At 46.9% G+C, this 15,396-nt stretch overlaps 2 protein-coding genes across 6 annotated transcripts in view; both read right to left on the bottom strand.

Moving 5' to 3' along the window:
* The window catches only part of B3GALT5 (beta-1,3-galactosyltransferase 5), a 113,366-nt gene that overhangs the window by 13,365 nt on the left and 84,605 nt on the right, over positions 1–15,396 (bottom strand). For 4 of the 5 annotated variants that reach the window (XR_012090859.1, XM_037984834.2, XM_007968399.3 and 1 more), the window contains 2 exons: positions 14,527–14,757; positions 193–352 (listed from right to left, as the gene is read on the bottom strand). The gene's annotated coding sequence lies outside the window, so the exon portion shown is untranslated. The remainder of the gene's footprint in view (positions 1–192; positions 353–14,526; positions 14,758–15,396) is intronic. The other variant, XM_073010706.1, reaches the window with a different exon arrangement.
* The window catches only part of IGSF5 (immunoglobulin superfamily member 5), a 176,999-nt gene that overhangs the window by 135,229 nt on the left and 26,374 nt on the right, over positions 1–15,396 (bottom strand). The gene's annotated exons all lie outside the window — the stretch shown is intronic.

The raw sequence follows: 15,396 nt of genomic DNA, 5'->3' as shown, positions 1-15,396 counted from the left end.
AAGTCCAGTGTTCTGATGTGCACAAGTACCTTCAAATTCCGTCTCTGCCAGAATTATTATTATTTTTTTTACGTTACTTTTTACAGTCTCTGATCTGATTCTCTCCTCTTCTGCCCACCCGTCTCTGCTATCCTCGGCAAGTTCAGGATCATCCATGGTAATGTTATAACATTAAGAAAGCGTATAACTCACTTTTTGCTGGGTAAGAGGACCCTCCGGTTTGAAAGCTAAAGCCACAGTGTAAATGCCAGGAGGAAATTTGTTTCAAAGAACTGTCAGTGTAGAGTGCTTCACAATTATCAGATTCTGGGCTTGGTTTGTTTACCAAAAATGATGATTCTGTCAGGAATCACTAGGAACAAAAAAAAAAAAAAAAAGAGTGTCGTTCAAATCAATCGTGCCTTACCAGCAGGCCTTCACAATTTGCCGTGTCTGTAGTGTCACCTTCCAACCTACTTATGTAACTCTGAGCATGCATTTGAGCCCCCATCCCAGCCTCACTTTTCTCATGGGTATGATCAAGGCAAACAAAGTCCACAACAGTAACAATATGCCAATCCCCTAGAATCCTTCAAGCCTAGAAAGTTAAGAGAGGACCTAGCAGCTTTTTAAAGAGACACGGTAAACTCATAAATTAGAGTCTCACTTCTCATCCTGATAATTTACCTTATTTACATAACAGAGTCTGTAGGTAATGCTGAGATAATTTAACACAGATAATAAATCCATTTCTTAACACAATAGAGGCACTTTAAAAATGTCATCCTGGGTGAGAGGACAGAAAGGACAGCAAGAAATGAAAGTGAAAGAGTGAAAAGTGGAGTTGGTTTGGACTTTTTTTTTTTTTTTTAATTTAATTATTATTATTAAACTTCAAGTTGTAGGGTACATGTGCACAATGTGCAGGTTTGCTACATATGTATACTTGTGCCATGTTGGTGTGCTGCACCCATCAACTCGTCATTTACATCAGGTATAACTCCCAATGCAATCCCTCCCCCCTCCCCCCTCCCCATGATAGGCCCCGGTGTGTGATGTTCCCCTTCCCGAGTCCAAGTGATCTCATTGTTCAGTTCCCGCCTATGAGTGAGAACATGCGGTGTTTGGTTTTCTGTTCTTGTGATAGTTTGCTGAGAATGATGGTTTCCAGCTGCATCCATGTCCCTACAAAGGACACAAATTCAGAGACCAGATGTCACTCTGTCTCCCAGGCTGGAGCACAGTAGCACAATCATAGCTCACTACAGCCTTGAACTCCTGGACTCAAGCAATCCTCCTGCCTCAGCCTCCCAAGTAGCTGTGACCACAGGTGCATGCCGCCACACTCTTCTAATTTTGTATTTTTTGTAGACATGGGGTCTCACTATGTTGCCCAGGCTAGTCTCAAACTCCTGTGCTCACGCAGTCCCCTGCCTCGGCCTCCCAAAGCACTGGGATTACAAGGGCAAGCCACTGTGCCCAGCCAAGAGCTGGTGATTTTGATGGCCAAAAGAGCACCTCAAAATTTCACTGTCAAAATTCTGTTCTAAATATATTCACCAAAAGCAACATGAAATAACAATGGAGCTTTCTAGAACCAGCTCGCTCTCCAGAGACTTCTTTCCTGGAGGCAAACTACCTGCTCTGCTTGGCACCCCTGGGGAGTTCCTGGTCAGTTCCTGCCCCCAGCAACTTCAGAGAAATCACAGCAGAAGGCAAGGAGGAGACCAGAACTTGTCTGAACTGGTGCTCCAGGTCGCTGCAAAGTTTCTTTCATTTCTTTCTTTCCTTCCTTCTTTCTTTCCTTTCTTTTCTTTCTCTTTCTTTCCTTCTCTTTCCTTCTCTTTCTCTCTTTCTCTCTGTCTTTCTTTCTTTTCTTTCTTTCTTTCTCTCTTTCTTTTCTTTTTTTCTTTCTCTCTTTCTTTCTTTCTGTCATTATTTACTTGCATGGCTAGGACATGTAGCTGATCAAGGGGATTGGGGGCCTGCTTTCTCCCCGACAATACATTTTACAGAGAAGCATAAAAACCAAGTGCAAGGGAAAGAAGATATTTCTCTACTTTGTTTCCTTGCTTGAATAATTCTGCTCTTTTTCTATGGGTTGCTTTAACAGTAAACTTTAAATTCTCATTCTCTCTGATGTGCCTTTTCTCAGGACCCTTCACAGGGATCTAAATTCCAGGGATGGGCGCTCACCTCATGCAGTGCATTGGCCAAACTGCTTCCCAGGAAGCAGAGCAGGTGCCAAACCCAACTGGCCAAAGCCCCTAGGGTCGCTTGTTTTCATGGGCAACTGAACATTTTTCCTGCCTAAAGTGGAGTTACCAAGAAACCACCACCAGAAGTCACAGCTCGGAATCCTCATACATGAGGCATCTGCATCTTTGGTTGAGTCTGTATTGTGTCTAAAGAGGACCGGGGGGCCAGCCTTCCACTGGAGGAGTCAGGGGTACCCGCAGCACCAGCAGACAGAGCCTGGAAAGGGCAGCCTGTGCCCCCAGATCCTAGCCACCCCAGGCCAGCTGGAAAGCAGAAGCTCTTTGCACAAACTAGCTCTGCCTTACCTGGGACAGAGCCATGAACAGGCACTACACATCTAGACCCCCAGGCTGTGTGGCCTGACCAGCCAGTCAATAATGGAATGGCAGTTTCTCCAGCAGATTCTGCCCTCTAGGTGTATTAGTCAGGGTTCTCCAGAGAGATGGAACCAACAGGTTAGTAGATCAATCAAAGGATAGGTAGGTAGGTAAGTAGGTAGGTAGGTAGGTAGGTAGGTAGATAGATAGATAGATAGATAGATAGATAGATAGATAGATAGACAGACAGACAGATAGATAAGAAGAAATTTCTTAGGAGAATTGGCTAGCGTGATTATGGAGGTTGGGAAATATCGTGAAGGCCGTGCAAGCTGGAGACCCAGGGATGCCAAAAGGATGGCTCAGTCCAAGTCCAAGAGCCTCAGAACCAGAGATGCCAATGGTGTAACTATCAGTCCAAGGCCAAAGGCCTGAGAACCCAGAAAGCTGCTTGGTATAAATCCTCGGGTCCAAAGGCCAGAGAGCCTGCAGCTCTGATGTCCAGGGGCAGGAAAAGAAGGATGTCCCAGCTCTAGCAAAGAGAGAGGAATTCACATTTCTTCTGCCTTCTTGTTCTATCTGGGCCCAGTCAATGGATGGTGCCTGCCCACATAGAGGGCAGATCCTCCCCAGTCAGCCCACTGACTCATAGCCAATCTCCTCTGGAAACACCTTCACAAACACACCCAGAAATAATGCTTTACTAGTTCTCTAGGTATTTATTAATCTAGCCAAGTTGATACCTAAAAGTAACCATCACACCAGGCTTTGCTCTGTAACTTGTGAGCAATATAGATGCCAGGAGAGAACCTTGGAACTGAAGGAGATAAATATAGTTCAGAACGTGTAGACCTCCCTTCTCTGCCTCTGCCTGCTGCAGGCTCCTCTGAGTACATCCCATCTGCTGATTCCCGCCCCCTGCCTAGGTCACTGGCCCACTTCTGGCCATAGTGCCTGAAGGACAAAGGGTATGTCTTACACCCCTCCTGAAACCCCAGAGAGCTGTGCATAAGCTGGTTGCTGGGTACATTTTGAATTAAAGTGGAACAAGTAAGTAACACACAAAGCTAAAGCCGTCAGGACAGGGAAAGGCTCTCTAAGGGGAAATCTGGGTAACCGCATCCTACCCGCGCAGGCACGTGCAGCATCCTGGGACTCTCCCCAGGCCAGGTGAGGGGACCTTGCCTTAAGCCTGACCTGAGGCTACAGGGCACAGAGACAAAGGAATCAGAAGTCCACCTCTCTAAGGACTGGAAAACTGAAGGGAGGGTCTGGAAAGTTCAGTTCAAGACGCACCTCCTGGATCTGAAAGGAGAGATCTGGAGTGAAAGGACAATGGCCAAGCCCCACTATGAGACCAGAAAGAGTATGCGAGGACAAAGCACTCAACTCAAGGGGTCTCCAGGGGCTGCGGCCCTCGGTGGAGAGGAAGCTAGTGAGCATCCGGAGCCCTGTGAAGGGCACAGCACCTGCACTGTTCCTTGAAGGGGAGGTGTGATGTAACCGGTGGAACCAAGGGATGGAAATTCCAGACCAAGGAAACCCAGGGAGGGTGTTGGCAGTCCTGAGTGCTAGGGTCCACTTTCAGGACACTCGCTCCAGATCATGGTCTTGTATCCTTGGAGACTCTCACCACTGCACAGGCCTTGGGAGAACAGAACAGCATCACCAGGAATGCAGAAGCAACAACATCAATGTCCCTGCTGTCTGAACAACCCCACGGTTCTCAAATCCAGTGACTGTCAGCCCGGGAGGCGTGTTTAAAACCCAGGCTGAAAGGTTCCGTCTCACACAGATTCTGATCAAGTAGGTCTGGGGCCCAGGAATCTATATTTTAACATGTGGTCATTCCACTCTAGGCTGGCCTGGTGAACAATGCCAGTGGAAACTGCCTGTACACAGCCGACCAGTAATAGGCACCATGTTATAAACAAGAAGACCCCAGACCACCGTGCCCACCTTAATGTGTCAGTGGATTTGTTGTAGAGACTGAAAATATCCCTTCCCCTGGGGAAGGTGGAAAAGAGCATGACAGGGGTGGACAAGAACGATGACTCTCCATCGGAAACTGGGATAGGGTGAACTCCCGCGTCATACATGGCCTGCAGCCTCCCAGCAGCTGACCCCAGACTGACACCAGCCTGGCTGGGCCTTTGGAGCCTGGGCTTTCTCAGAGGAAAGACATTTTAGGAGGCAAATTTTCCATGAGACTAGTGGAGCTAAGCTGCAGGACGACTCACCCCCACCGTTTTCTTTTTCTTAAAGAGGAATGCCCCCCACCCCAATTGTATAAGCTTCAGACCCCATAAGACCTCGGCCTACCCCGGCCTCAAGCAGAGAGAATCTCCCAAGTGAGCTGAAGTGAGCAACCAGGGTGACCCTCTAAGTAATTAAGAAGTCACAGGGTGGAGGGAGATTCTCAGAAACTGCCCAGGCCCACACGGTCCTCCCAGCATCCAGCTCCCTGCCCGCTGGAGGACAGCTGAGCGTCAGTGTTAGAAGCAGAGAGGCTTTTGCGGCTCTTGCAACGTGATGGTGAATGTTATGTACCAGCTTTTCTGGGTCACTCAGTTGACAGCCTGAACAGAACAAAATGCTGACCCTCTCATCAGTAAAAGGAAAGTTCTCCTGCCTGACTGCCTGGAGCTCGGCCTTCAGTCTTTTCCTGCCTTCAGACTTGAACTGAAACATCAGCTCTTCCTGGGTCCGGAGCTTGCCAGCTTTTGAACTAGAACTTAAGACTACTGGCTCTCTTGGTTCTCAGGCCTTGAAACACAGGCTGGGGCCACACCATTGACTCTCCTGGGTCTCCAACTTGCTGACTGCAGATCTTGGTACTTTCCAGCCTCCATCATTGCATGAGCATTTCCTCATAATAAATTTCTTTCTGTATACAGGCGTACCCAAGAGATATTGTAGTTTCCATTCCAGACTACTGCAATAAAGCAAATATCACAATACAGCAAATACTTTTATCTCCCAGTGTATATAAAAGTTATATTCACCTATAAATACCATATGACCCAGCCATCCCATTACTGGGTATATACCCAAAGGATTATAAATCATGCTGCTATAAAGACACATGCACATGTATGTTTATGTGGCACTATTCACAATAGCAAAGACTTGGAATCAGTGACAAATGTCCATCAGTGACAGACTGGATTAAGAAAATGTGGCACATATACACCATGGAATACTATGCAGCCATAAAAAAGGATGAGTTCATGTCTTTTGTAGGGACATGGATGCAGCTGGAAACCATCATTCTCAGCAAACTATCGCAAGAACAGAAAACCAAACACCGCATGTTCTCACTCATAGGTGGGAACTGAACAACGATATCACTTGGACACAGGAAGGGGAACATCACATACCAGGGCCTATTGTGGGGAGGGAGGAGGGGGAAGGGATGGCATTGGGAGTTATACCTGATGTAAATGACGAGTTGATGGGTGCTGACGAGTTGATGAGTGCAGCACACCAACATGGCACATGTATACATATGTAATAAACCTGCACGTTGTGCACATGTACCCTAGAACTTAAAGTATAATAAAAAAAAAAAAAGTTGTGTTCACAATATACCGGAGTCTATGAAATGTGTAATAGCATTATGCCTAAAAAATAGCATACATATCTTAATTTAAAATACTTTATTGCTAAAAAAAAATGCTAATGTTCCTCTGATCCTTTAGAGAATCATAATCTTTGTGTTAGTGGAGGGCCTCACCTCAGTGTGGATGGCTCCTGACTGATCAGGGTCATGGTTGTTGAAGGCTGGAGTGGTCGTGACAATTTCTCAAAATAAGACAACAATGAAGTTTGCCACATCAGTGGACTCTTCCTTTCATGAAAGATTTCTGTGTAGCATGCGATGCCATTTGATAGCATCTTACCCACAGTAGAACTTCTTTTGAAATTGGAATCGATCCTCTCAAATCCTACTACTGCTTCATCAACTAACTCTATGTAATACTGTAAATCCTTTCTTGTCATTTCAACAATGTTCACAGCATCTTCACCAGGAGTAGATTCCATGTCAAGAAACCACCTTCTTTGCTCATCATAAGAAGCAGCTCCTCATCCGTTGAAGTTTTATCATGAAGCCACGCACAGTGGCTCACGCCCGTAATCCCAGCACTTTGGGAGGCCAAGGCAGGCAGATCACTTGAGGCCAGCAGTTCAAGACTAGCCTGGCCAACATGGCAAAACCCTGTCTCTACAAAAAATTAACCGGGAGGGTGGCACACACCTGTAATCCCAGCTACTTGGGAAGCAACTGTATTTCTCCTACCTTGCTAGCACGCAGGTAAATTAACACACTTTGGAAAGCTGTATATACCTTGGCAGTTTCTGCTACGGCGAAACATATGTGCTATGATTTAGCAAATCACTCCTGCACACAGACCCAGCAGCAGTTATTGCTTATGTCCACCAAGACATGGTCAAGAATGTTCACAGCAGCATTGCTGATAATTGCCAAAAATTACTGTATCGATCTAGATCCAAACAGGAAAGAAAAACCACATAGTACTTTGACCAGGTAAAGTCAAATACAAAGAATCATTTACTATAATAAGGAAATGGAGTAATGAGAGACTAACAGCAATAAAATCAAGACAGCTCCAAAGAATATACAAACAACCATATATAAGGAATGGCCACTGCCCCTAGGGCTGAGATTGAACAACTGAGAAAATGCCCCCAATCAGGGCTGAGATCTAGACCCCATTGAAAGGGCACAGCTATGCCCACTGAATGGCAGAGACATTACTGCAGATCCACACTGGAGAAACATGCTTGGAATCCACCTTCTGGAACTTGCCAGAAATCTGCCCTCTAGGTTGCCAGGAAAGCAGTTCACCAGATGCACTCTGCTACAAAACACCGAGTGGGTGTACCCGGAGAAACTGCTGTCTTGCCAAGTATTCCTGTAACACCACAGGGGCTGCTAAGCCAGTGTCCCCGAACCAGGAAGGAAAAACTTGTTCCCCTGCAATGCCCCTCCGGGTCCCTCCACTGATAAGCTTCAAGAGCCAGATTGCAGAGGGAAACTATTTAGAGGGCCCAGACCCATTTCCAGAGACCAGGCAAAAAGGGTGAATTTGGAGCCAAGAGGCAATACATCGATAACACAACTCTAGTCAAGAAATTTCCCTCAACAGCAGAATAGATGAATGAAATGCTACACAGCCATAAAAACTACAAACTATTGACACGTGATGTATTAATCTGACAGACGTTACACTGAGTGAAAAGAGAGACATGAAATGATTCCATTTATACGAAGTTCAAAACCAGGCAAAATTGATCAATGATGAAGGAAGTCAGCAGAATGGTTACCTCTGGTGGAGAATTATTGGCTGCAAGGAACAGAGGAGCCTCAGGAGAGACGAATACATTCTATTCTAGATCTGGGTGGTGGTTACATGGGTGGAAGTATACGTAAAAGCTCATTGAGCCATGCAGCTAAGATCTGTGCACTTCACTATATGCACATTGTACCACGTTAATATTTTTAAATAATTTTAATGAAAAATAAGTCTCTGAAAAAGACACATCTTCTGGAGAATTGCCCAAATTTCTTCGACCACAGATCCGACTATTTTGGGGAGAGCATTTCATGGGCCAGTGTCTCACAAAACAGATCCCAGGAAATAAAGTCTGGAGTTTGCTTTTTTTGTCAGCTCTGAACTTCTTGCAGCTGCTTTTGCACATCGGTTGGCCAGATATGGAAGGCAGGATCCTTGATCAAATTGTGAGATCTGTTATGATAATTCTTATAATATTTCATTAATTGCCACATCAGGATCTACTCTGTTTTCCATTAGAAATCAGCTGAAGAAGCTGCAGAGCAGATACAGGAGTCCCCTTTTGTTAACTGCAGGCAGCCTGCTGGGATGGAAGGAATGAGGAATCAGAAGGCCCTGGTTCACATCTCAGCTCAAACACAGCGGTGGTGTAGCACGGCCCAGGGCACTTACATGCTCTACACCTGTGTCCTTGTGTCAAACTGGTGATGACACTGCCGCCTCACAGGACGCTTGGGAAGCACTGCATGCCCAGCAGTAACTATTTCCGTCCTAACTTCTAACAAACCTCAACTCAGTTTTGCCTTCAAGGTCTACCTTGCCAGAGGCGTTCTGCCCACCACCCGTCCAGTTGTAAGACAAGCAGGGTGTACACTTTCCATGGCCTGACCTGAACCCCAGGGTGAGTGGGAAGTGTGGTCCAGAAGGTGCTGAGCGCCTCACTCCTGGCTCACCGCTCACATCCCAGGTCACACCTACTGAGAGCCCGAGCCTGCAGGGAGAGCCCAGCCTGGGGGCCACCAGCTGCTACAAGGACAATGACCTTCTCTTGGAGTTCCAGGGGGAGGAACAGAATTGGGCCTCACAGGGTTCACTATGGAAGTAGGCTCGCTCCAGAGCCAGTTAAGGAGCCACAAGCCCCCCCACAAACGTCCTTATATCACCGGTCCTTTCAACACAGTCGGGGAAGTCTGTGAACTCGTCTAAATAACGTTTTTACACGCACAATACAAAACATACAGAGTTACAGGGGAGATCGATTATGTTGGAATAAATGAATCAAAATATTTTTTAAAGTGAGCCAGAATAATATACACACTTCTTCACTGCTGCCTTTAATAATGATTTCCAGCTCTAGATCTGATAAAAACTACCTTAACTTTGCAGGCAGGACTAGCTCCGCCCATATTTGGAGATGTCCACTGCTGCCACAGTGTGATGTGAAAATAAGTGATTTCTTTCGGTGACAAAGTCACAAGTTCCACTACTGTAGATGAGGGCCCCCTCCCAAAAAACTCCCGTGTTAAAGTCCTCGCCACCAATACCTCAGAATGTGACCTTATTTGGAGACAGGCTCTACGCTAAGTTTCAGTGAAGTCATTAGGGGGATCCCTAACCCGTATGACGGGTATTCCTTAAGGGAAATTTGGATACAGACTCACAAATAGAGAAAACACAGCGTGAAGAGGAAGGCAGGGTTCGAGGCATTGTGTCTCCCAGACAAGGAACGCCAAAGGCAGCCAGCCGCCCCCAGAGCCCGCAAGAGGGACTGGAGTAGATTCTCCCTAACAGCCTCAGAAGAACCAACCTCAGCAACACTTTGGTCTCGGATTTCCAGCCTCCAGATCCCTGAGACAGCAAATGTCTGCGTTTTAAGCCACCCAGTTTGAGGCACTTTGTTACCACAGCAGCACAGAACTAAGACAGTGCCTATATTCATAAAGAAAGGAAGAGCTCAATTTCAGTTAGAGGTTCCTGAAAATAAGGATGTCACGTTTTGGGGTGCTCAGGTCTTCTTCCACCAAGGGTGAACAGTGGTGGACAGGCTCACATAGCGGGGACCCCTGCGCTGAGTGACCGTCACACTTCAAAACCACGATGGCACCGATTCAGGGGAAGATGTCAAGGTGGCCTCATTCCCAGTCACTCTAGAAGGTTTTTCTTTTTGCTTTGCGGTAGTTTTATCTGACCTTGTCTTCTGGCTGGACCACAGCTGAGGGAGGGCATTGGTGCTGGGGTAGAAGAAGTGGGACATGGTGAGCTGCTCATTTTTACCTTTTTTTTTTTGTAAAACACACTTTTTAATCTTATTAAAAAATGAATGAATCAAAATATTTTTAAAAGTGAGCCAGAATAATATACACACTTCACACTGCTGCATTTAATAATGATTTCCAGCTCTAGATCTGATAAAAACTACCTTAACTTTGCAGGCAAAATGGTGATAGTAACTGACAATTTTTAATTTTTTTTCTACTAAGCAAAATAAACTGTCAAGTCTATTTTAGCGGCTCCTCCATCTAAATGATGTTTGAACCATCTCTCCGGGATCCTGTGGCTGCCCCACCAGAGCCACCGGAGAGCGCCCCGGCTCAGCTGGGACCCTTGCTGATCACCAACAAGCCAGGCGCTGACATCTGCACGCAGGTATGAACAGGGTGCCTGTGGCCTCCCCTTGGTTGAAAGGGAATTTCAAGCGTCCCCACCCGGGGACGAATGGTTTCTTTCTCAGTCTTTCCCATCTGCTTGTGGCAGCCCAACCAAGAACGGTGGACAAAAGTCTCACTCATCGTCCCCTTTCAAGCTCGCAGATGCTGCTGCTGCTGTGGCCACAGGAAGTTCCGTGAGGTATTGCCCTGGCCACACAGCCTCAGGAGCAGCCTGTGCCCGCCTTTTGCAGCTGACCAGTGAAGGCAGGAGGAACATACCCTGTTGGAAGGGCTCTCACGTCACCTGCAGCTGTCACCTACAAATAAGGTCACATTCTGAGGTTGTGCAGGTTAGGACTTTAACACACGAATTTTTGAGGAGGGGGCCCTGACCCACAGGAGAAGAACTTGTGACTTGGCTACCAAGAGAAATCACCTGTATTTATTTTATTTCGTCTCTCAGTGGAGGAGCAGAGCCCCGCCCCTTCATCCCAGGCCCTTCCACTGCCTCGGGAAGCCTCTTCCGACCACCTCCCCTGGGGCAGGCAAGGGTCCAGGTGCTGGGGGTTCCACAACAAAGACGACAAATCTTTGCAGGGTTCAGGGCTCACAGGATGAGCCAAGCAGTAACTGGGATCTGACACAGTAGGGTGATGTGTGAGGTCTGGCAGAGACCCCAGTTGGGTGCCTCTGAATCCTCATCCCAACCAGGCCTCCACCTTTACATTTCCATGTCTGTCTCTGCACTGCCCAGTGTGAGCAAGAATCCTGCAAAGTTCGTTTGGCCAGGATCCCCCACCACCGCTATCTGATCAGTTCCTTGTCCCCCACCCTCAGTGTCTGGTCACCCTGGCCTCAGCCTCCAGATTCCCACCGTCACTATCTGATCAGTTCCTCGTCCCCCACCCTTGATGTCTGGTCACCCTGGTCTGCCTCCAACAAGGTGGGTTTAGCCAGGATCCCCCTCGCCCCTGGGGTCTCTTCTAAGTAACTTTCCACCCACTGAGCCTTCCACCCTGCTTCTGGGCTGCACCTCCCCACTTGTCCATGCTGTATTCAGAATTAAGCCCAGCTCTATACTGAGGTCTCTTTCCCCTACTGCAATAGTTCCTGAATAGAAACTGTCTTCACCTTCTACCTCCTGTCCAGCTCTGGCTTTTCTTTAACAGGGCAGGGGAAAGAACAGAGGTCTCGCCTGTGGATATTCAGGGAGACCTGCTTCAGGGAGGCTGGCCAGCAGAGGCAGGGAATCCGGAAGGGCCCCGTGGGTTCCAGAAACAGCATGGTGTACAGAGGGAAAGCTGGGAAAGGAGGCTGGAGACAGGCAGAGTGGCTCAGAGTGGCCGAGAGGAGCAAATGAGCAGTCTGGACTCTGGCCGAGGACATCATGTGACCCATGGTTCTTCTTAGGGCTTTATGGGCCCATGACTCTTGAGTCCAACAGGGCCTCTCTGTCCCATTCATCAATACAACACAGAAGCCTCCAATCAAATTAAGTGACTGGGGAGAAAAGCGATAGGGATTTGGACACATGATCACTGGTCTCAGGACTGATGAATTTAGAGCTGGAAGGCATTTTAAGGATTGTCTTAGTCACCTCGGGCAGCCACCACAAAATACCACACACTGGGTGGCTTAAATATCAGAAATGTCTTTTCTCACGGTACTGGAGACTGGAGTCTAAGATCAGGGTGCCAGCACAGCCGGGTTCTGGTGAGGGCCTCCTCCTGGCTTGCAGATGGTCGGCTTCCTGTTGTGTCCTCACAACGGCAAAGAGACAGCCCTGGTGCCTCTTCCTACAAGGACGCTCATCCCATCACGAGCGCTCTACCCTCAGGACCTCGCTGAACCTACTCAGCTCCCAATGTCCTCATCTCCAATCACCATCCCTTTGGGGGTTAGGCCTTCAACATAGGAAACGTAAGGAGACACAATTCAGTCCACAGCAAAGATCATCTCCCAGCATTTATTGAGCACCTGCTGTGTACAGTATGGCACTGGTCATGGGGAGTGGCCATGGGGGTCTACTCAGATTTCCCTCAACTGCATGGAGAGCCAAACTTGCCCCCCAGAACACACCACCAGAGGGAAGTGCTGCTCTCTTCCAACCTATCCACTGTGCTTCATGCTAGGAAGTATCACTTAACCCCCTAGACTCTTATTCTCTCCTAAACATGGAGAAGATGACCTCACCCGGTCTTGGGACTCAGACTCAAGACAGTGAGAAAGAGAAGGTGCACATGCTAGGAGGTCTGGCCCCCATTCAGGCTCTGTCCCCTCCCCTCACTCTACAATCTCCCCGCTGCTGAAGCTCTTTCTCTTTTTATTTTTTTTAACTTAAGTACCCCTACTAGGAGCTCCCAATCTCTAAGCAGCCAAAAGCACAGTCAATATTTTTATAACCCGATTCTTTTAAATCTCTGATGCATTCTTTTCTGATTAATAACCCAAATAACACTGAATGATTTTATTTGAACCATTTTGTCCACTGTGTCAAATATGGTGCCTACAGATTCAGGAAGGCCAATCTACAATGGACTTTTTTAAAAAGTAAGCTTTTGATTACACAATAAGCTAAGAATCAAAGCACTGAGGTCTTTCTTCTGACCCAAAACTAAACAAATTAATACCATAGCAAAAGAAGATCACCAGAACATCATTAATAGGGCTGCCAATTATTCTGTGCAACCAACCACATTAGAAATCTCTGAAAATTTTGTAAAACTTTTTAACTGTCTACATCTAGTGAGATAACAGGAGGATGGTATCTTTAACCGCATACAAAATACCTTGAAAACAAAGACAAGTGCTGTCTCCCGAAGAATATCTTCTCCCAGGTTATTCTGGAAACTTGTTGCCCTAATGGTAAAGCCACAGACTCTAGGCTGCTTAAGTAAGGTCTCCATGAAGAATTTGAGAGTGATAGGAATTCAGCGTGCAAACCACAGGCAAAGGGGTGGGGAAGAAAGAGCAAGATTTTAAACAAGGGGCCGAGCGTGGTGACTCACGCCCATAATCCCAGCGCTTGGGAGGTTGAGGTCAGTGGATCGCTTGAGCTCAGGAGACCAGCCTGGCCAACATGGCAAAACCCTGTCTCTACAAAAAATACAAAAATTACCTGAGCATGGTGGCGCACACCTGTAATCCCAGCCACTCGGGAGACTGAGGCCCGAGAACCAAAAATTTAATTAATTAAATAATTAATTAAAACACGGGAGTATGATCATTCTAGAAACTGGCCTGCTGGATTTCAATTTATATGAGGCACCCTAAACCAGAGGCAATGGAAGGAATTTCCAGCACTCAGATTTAATTGTGCTACATGAAGTCATCTTAACTCTACATGGTGTGAGATTTTGTTCTTGACAAACAAGTTTGGCAATCCTTAAGATGAGAACCAAAGACTCCTTCAGTTGGCTGGCAAGGTCCTGTTGTTCCAAGTGACTTCCTCTGCCTCCCAGCCATCAGGATATCCTTGTTCCCCTTCAGCTGTGTGGAGCTTTTGTTTTGTTTTGCTTTGCTTTTTTGAGACAGGGTCTCACTCTGTCACCCAGGCTGGAGTGCGGAGGCACCGTCTTGATTCACTGCAACCTCCACCTCCCAGGGTTAAGTGATCCTCCTGCTTCAGCCTCCCAAGTAGCTGGGACTAGCAGGCATGCACCACCACACCCCGTGAATTTTTGTATTTTTTGTAGAGACGAGGTTTTGCTATGTTACCCAGGCTGGTCTCGAACTTCTGAGTTCAAGGCATCTGCCTAACTCTATCTCCCAAAGTGCTGGAAATACAGCCATGAGCCACTGCACCCAAACCCGTTTCAGTTCTTGACCCTCCTGCTCTTTCCCAGTTTTGCTTTCTTCTTTCTCTCTCTGCTCAGCTAACTCTTCCTTACCTTTAATCCTCATTTCCTTATCACTACTCACAGCACCCCATATTGTACTGTATCACTTTAATTATTGGGATTGTATTTTATTAATTCCTGATACAAACCTTGGAATACCACTCACCTTTCTCACTAGTCAATAACTCCAGAAGGTCAGCAGGCACCATTTTCTGTGTCTTTCATCATTCTGGACAGGATGTGGCATTTAGAAGCCTAGCGGAGAGTTCTGAATGAACAAATGAGAAATGAAGCTGCCCATGTCTCCAAAAGCCAAATGATGCTTCTTTGTGACTTGGATATACTTTCTTACTTGAACACAAATGCATGGTTTCAATGGCCTCTTTTCCAGATGAAACTGTTGTACGAAAAATTTCAGAGTGTTAGGTACCTAATTTTGCTTACATACACTGCAAAAGACTTCAATTATTCCTCAGAAGAAAGAGAATCTGGCTTATTCAATGGAGGAAGAAGTAACATCAAGAGTTTCACCCCTGCTGTTCATACAGAGGAGGCCAGTGGGTGATTACAGCCAAAGGGAGCTCCTCAGGAGTGTTGAGAAGCAGAAGTCCAGGGCACCAGCTTCTGGGCAAAGCTGCAGTGGCAGCCTGCTACCTTTCCACACCAGCAGGAGACTTTTGGTCACATCACACGTTCTCTGTTCTCACTCTTGAAAATGGAATTTTAAAAAGCACGCAGAATCAATAAAAGAGATGTTTTCATAAGCACTTTACTCCAGCCGTGCAAGGGGCAAGAATAAATGCATCCAAGATCATCCCGCCCGTGCTGGGAGGCAGAGCGTGGCTGCGGGATCAGCGTCCGAGTCTAAGATTTCACTGAGAACATGTTTTAATGTGGGGACCTTTGCTTAACAGAGTAAAAAACTATTATACTAACAAAGTGATCGACCCCAGGGTCGGGACAGTTTGGCTAACAGGGATGCTGACAGTGAATCATTCTCCCCTTTTGACCACTGCCTGCCCTTGGGGTGTGGGTG

This window comes from Chlorocebus sabaeus, chromosome 2 (assembly GCF_047675955.1).
Source record: "Chlorocebus sabaeus isolate Y175 chromosome 2, mChlSab1.0.hap1, whole genome shotgun sequence".
Classification (NCBI taxonomy): domain Eukaryota; kingdom Metazoa; phylum Chordata; class Mammalia; order Primates; family Cercopithecidae; genus Chlorocebus; species Chlorocebus sabaeus.
Note: the sequence above shows the minus strand (reverse complement) of the source record. Positions and strands in the feature narration are given on the sequence as shown.